The sequence below is a fragment of the Alosa pseudoharengus genome, unplaced genomic scaffold (genome assembly GCF_046254945.1).
Source record: "Alosa pseudoharengus isolate Yale_2024_CS ecotype anadromous, Long Island Sound unplaced genomic scaffold, YU_APseudo_1.1 YU_APseudo_1.1_scf_4, whole genome shotgun sequence".
NCBI lineage: Eukaryota > Metazoa > Chordata > Actinopteri > Clupeiformes > Clupeidae > Alosa > Alosa pseudoharengus.
The window spans coordinates 11735123-11740122 of record NW_027468774.1 but is presented as its reverse complement, the minus strand read 5'-3'; the positions used below and the strand labels follow the sequence as shown (position 1 = coordinate 11740122).

At 42.3% G+C, this 5000-nt stretch overlaps 1 long non-coding RNA gene across 1 annotated transcript; it reads right to left on the bottom strand.

Moving 5' to 3' along the window:
- Positions 1-2217: 2217 nt before the first annotated feature.
- Positions 2218-4511, bottom strand: LOC143101711 (uncharacterized). Its single transcript, XR_012982516.1, has 3 exons — positions 4424-4511; positions 3998-4094; positions 2218-3295 (listed from the first exon to the last, which is right to left on the bottom strand). It is a non-coding gene; the product is annotated as an uncharacterized LOC143101711 (long non-coding RNA).
- Between the last annotated feature and the right edge of the window lie 489 nt (positions 4512-5000).

The following is a 5000-nucleotide window of genomic DNA, read 5'->3' as shown; positions in this document are numbered from 1 at the left end:
CAGCTGAAGTGGCCAGGCTGGCCTGCCCAGAGAGAGTGACAGAGCACTGTTGGCTATTACACAGTTAGCCTTTTGAACATGACCAGAGCTAGATGTGCTGACAGATGCGTACAGGGCTGTGTGGACACGGAGTAAACAGATGCTTAGCTAAGTGTGAGAGAGCGAGTGCAGAGAGAGTGAGAGAGAGAGAGAGAGAGAGAGAGAGAAGGAGTGAGAGAGGGGGGGAGAGATTGTAAGTGTGGCACCCATGGATGCAGTGGAGGAGGTGGTCTAACAGCTCATGCTTGACTCCTGAGCCCACTGCTGCGGGTCTCTGTCACCTTGGATAAAAGCATCCCCTTGACTGACTTGAATATTAAGGATTAAAGGAACACAACGGCTGTTGGGAAACTCAGCCCATTTGTCGTCCGACCAGAGTTGAGGAGATGAGGGAGGAGAGGGAATGGGATGGAGAGTTAGATGAGGGAGGAGAGGGAATGGGATGGAGAGTTAGATGAGGGAGGAGAGGGAATGGGATGGAGGAACCCAAGAGTTAGATGAGGGAGGAGAGGGAATGGGATGGTGCAAGAGTTAGATGAGGGAGGAGAGGGAATGGGATGGAGAGTTAGATGAGGGAGAAGAGGGAATGGGATGGAGGAACCCAAGAGTTAGATAAGGGAGGAGAGGGAATAGGATGGAGGAACTCAAGAGTTAGATGAGGAATGAGAGGGAATGGGATGGAGGAACTCAAGAGTTAGATGAGGGATGAGAGGGAATGGGATGGAGAGTTAGATGAGGGAGGAGAGGGAATGGGATGGAGAGTTAGATGAGGGAGGAGAGGGAATAGGATGGAGGAACCCAAGAGTTAGATGAGGGATGAGAGGGAATGGGATGGTGCAAGAGTTAGATGAGGGATGAGAGGGAATGGGATGGAGAGTTAGATGAGGGAGGGAGGAGAGGGAATAGAGTGTCCCAGTGACGCCACTTCCACTTGCCTCCATGGGACCTATCTTTCAAAAAGATTTGAACGCCAGTCTATGGCGAAAAAGAAATTATTTTCTGGTCCCAGTTGACTTGTGCCTTGAATTACCCATATGATGTTTGTCACTTTTAAAGACAATTTTTCATGTAAAGACATTTGCAGTTTGTTTCGTAACTATTCAATTACAACATTGTGAAAGATCGTAATTCCAACGACTACAAACCTATCAGTCGCGCTAGTGACGTTAGCTCATTCACAGCCACACTAGATTGTACAAGCATACCAGCAACAGGTCTTAATTGGGCTTTCCTTGCCGATGAAAATACCATGAGTCAGAGGATTAAACACATCAGGTAAGTTGTATTCGTCCATAGACTGTACATTAGATACTGATAAGTGACATAGCAGGCAGCAAGATGCAACCGTTAACTAGCAGAACAGCTAGCTTCTAATCTTATCGTTTCATTACGTTGGTGACGTACATTGTTCGAAACGAGAGATGTAGTCTAGCCCATAGATATATATAGAACACTAGATGTCTCGTCCGCGTCGCTGGCCAACGGAGTCGAACGTCCGCACACGGCGGCCATCTTGCTACAGGCAGCTCACTCCCCATAACATTGTGTTGGTAGGGGTAAGTGTACTTTTTAAATAACCGTAACTTGCTCAATTTTCAACCATTTTTTAAACGGATTGGTTCGTTATAAATGTCAGAGATGTAGTTATGACACTGTATACTTATGAATAATCATGTTATGTCCTAAAAAAAATAGAATAATGTTCTAAAATATGTAGATTACAATATTCACAAAATAAGGCTGCATGTTGAAATCCCCACCCTGTACACCATGCATTTATAACACTGCATACTTATGAATAATTGAGGCCTTGAGACAAATAACCATACATGTCCATATTTCCAATTTTGAATGAATATATTTTTAGTGGAGGCTAAACATAAGTGAAGTTTTACCCACCTCTGAAATTTCAGAAATAGTTTACCCACCTCTCAATAAATCTAATGCACCTCGTAATATAGCATAATCACAAAATGCACTGTATGAAGTACCACTAGTATTGGTGTAAACATTAAACAGTAACCTTCAGCATCATCAACTCTGTTCTGAATGTCTTTTTTAAACAAGCGCATTACACAGTCAACCTACTGCGATCACAGAATTAATAGTTTACCCACCTCTTATTTTACCACTAGACCCCTATTTACATGAAATGGTAGTAAACCAGTCTGAAACACATTGTTTACAAATATTTACTTCATTAGATATTATAAAGGTACTTTTCAAATATTTTTGAAGATTTCCTAAAATCAGAATGTTTGAACAAAGGTGTTACAGAAGCATGATGATCCTTTAAAAAATATGGTCCTCATCCAGCTGGGCCCACAGCCACTTCAGCCTCAGCAGCCATCGGAGTTCAGGTGACGCATCATCTCCACAAGCTCAGTGGAAATTAAACAATTCTTCTTTTTATGCCAGAGTGAGTGTATGTTTGCGAGAGTGTTAGACACAGATAGAGACATAGGCGCACACAGAAGCACACCCTTCAAATGACAAGCTAATTTTCAACAAAAACTCTCAACCATACACATCAATTCACAAACATAGATTTCAATTTTAAAAACTGTCTCGAAGGTAAATGTAAAATTTTACTCAGAGGGCGCCAAAACATTACACATGTACAACGGAGTATTAGGGCCACACATGAAGAAAAAAAATATTTTTGCCATGGCGAGATTCTCAGGTCTGAGTCCAGTGTAGGAGATAAATTGTCCATAGGATTAGGAATTGTCAAGTAGAGCCAGGTTGTGGGTCGCTAGGCTGTGCGGGCCAGGAAGTCCGGGCAAGGGGACAGCAACAAGAGATGGTAGGGTAGTTGTAGGGATGGGATTTCAGGTGCGATGAGAGTCAGTGGGACATCAAATACAAGGATGGCTGAGGACTGGTAAAGGTTGACCTCACAAGTGAGGTAAGAGGGGAAGAAAGAGAAATAGAGTGGATTAGTATTACTATAAGTCATGATGGTTAGTATTAATAAGTACACTACACAAACACAAGACAGGACCTGTTTAGTTGAGAAGCTCGCTCACCACTTAAATTATTGTTGGTCAAATATACACATACCCTTTGAAGATGAGCAGGGAAGTTAAAAATAGTTGGCACAACACCATTTTTAAGTCAGACAGTCTGCCCCGTCCTGTCGAAGTCGTCAGTCCGAAAGTGGTCACTGCAGAGCAGTGTTCTGTCAGTAGCGACAAAACCATCCCTCCGTAGGGCAACTTCCCACTTCCTTTTCCTTTCTCCGTTTGTGGGAAACCTTAAAAAAGTGAGAAATGTACCCAGATCAGGGAGGGATTGAAATTAGCACTAGCCACCAGCCAAATGCTGGTTAAAAATAATAGTGACTGATAGATTAATAACACATAAGATAAAATTTCTTGTTTCCAGCAGCCAATGCGGCGTATATTATGTATATGGTTGTTCTAGGCTTTCATTACAGTAGTTACATACTTCCAATGTTTCCCGCCGCAGTACTTTGTTGCAACTTTCAGCCTCTTCCTCTATCATTCGATTACCTCAGGCAGGCAGCCAGATCAAGAAAATGACGTCTCCGAAGAGACGCCACTTAATGTTTAGTTTGGAGGAGACGGGCTTTACACTGAATCGCAACCCAGTTTTCCGACTCCGATGTCAGTGACACTAGTCTTATAGCCTTTATTCTACTGTCCGTAATAATATAGCGATCATATTCTCCATCGCTCGCATGCAGGAAAAATTCAGACAGTAATTAAACAGTGGGCGAGCTGCTAGATACGTTAGCTAAATCCGCCCAACTTCCAATATCTCCTCAGTCGAGCTCATTTGGGTCATCTTTTTGTGTGAAGTAAAACAACAATATATTAATACTATTGTCATAGCCCCGCTGTTCCTGTGTAACATAACCTGTATAGAACATACTTCCACTAAGTAACTAACGATTATCCTAAAAATAAATCATAATAATGTGCTAATATCTTACCAGTGAAAGGTAATCCCACGGGTTCTCACTTCCAGACAACGTCGATTAGCGCATCCATAGGCTGCACAAAAGTCTGGCGTCTTATGTCAGCAATTTCCTGTAGAAATCATGATGTAAGATGTTTTTAACAAACCAACCCGAAAATAAAAACCATGAGCAGCTTCAGTTATATTGAAAATAAAGACCAATTCTGCCTCTCCCATCAATGTAAAATGATTGTGTGCTAGCTAGTAGCCTAGCCACGATACACAACTAAGCTGCACGATTAAGTCGTTTTTAGAAGAGAAAAGCTGCGATTTTAACATGTTCAAGCATCCAGGATTATAACCACGCTAATAACGTTTTTAAGAAACCAAACTGTTTGTAAATCCATCAAAATGTCAGCGAGATAAGAGTATTTATGTTTGTGCAGATCATGGACCTTACCTCAGTTTGCCTCAGGTTCCACAGATTCTGACAGAAAGCTTGACTGTAGTAAGATGGCCGACCTCTGCGGACGTTCTGGACGCCGCCGTAAGACATCTAGTGTTCTATATATATCTATGGTCTAGCCTACTGAGCGGATTCGTACAAAAACAACATAACTTTGGAAGTCTATCGAACAACAGTACTTTCTTGACGTGAAAAATTATCTTTTAAATTCACACACATCATATGTGAAATTCGTGGCACAATTCAAACTGGACCAAAAAAGAATTGTTATCTCTCCATTAACTCCCGTTCATATTTTTTTGAAAGATAGGTCCCTTGTAGCGGAAGTAAAACGGAAGTCACTGGGACACTCTATGGGATGGTGCAAGAGTTAGATGAGGGAGGAGAGGGAATGGGATGGAGCAACACACAGGGTGCCAGGAGGTGCTACACACTGGTGGTGGTTAGTGTTATTCTCCCCTTCACTGTATAGTGCTTTGGGTGCCTTGAGAGTTGGATGGTGATGATGATGAAGATGGTAGCCTACTGGTGATGATGATGATGGTGAAGATGGTGGTTAGTAACCATGATG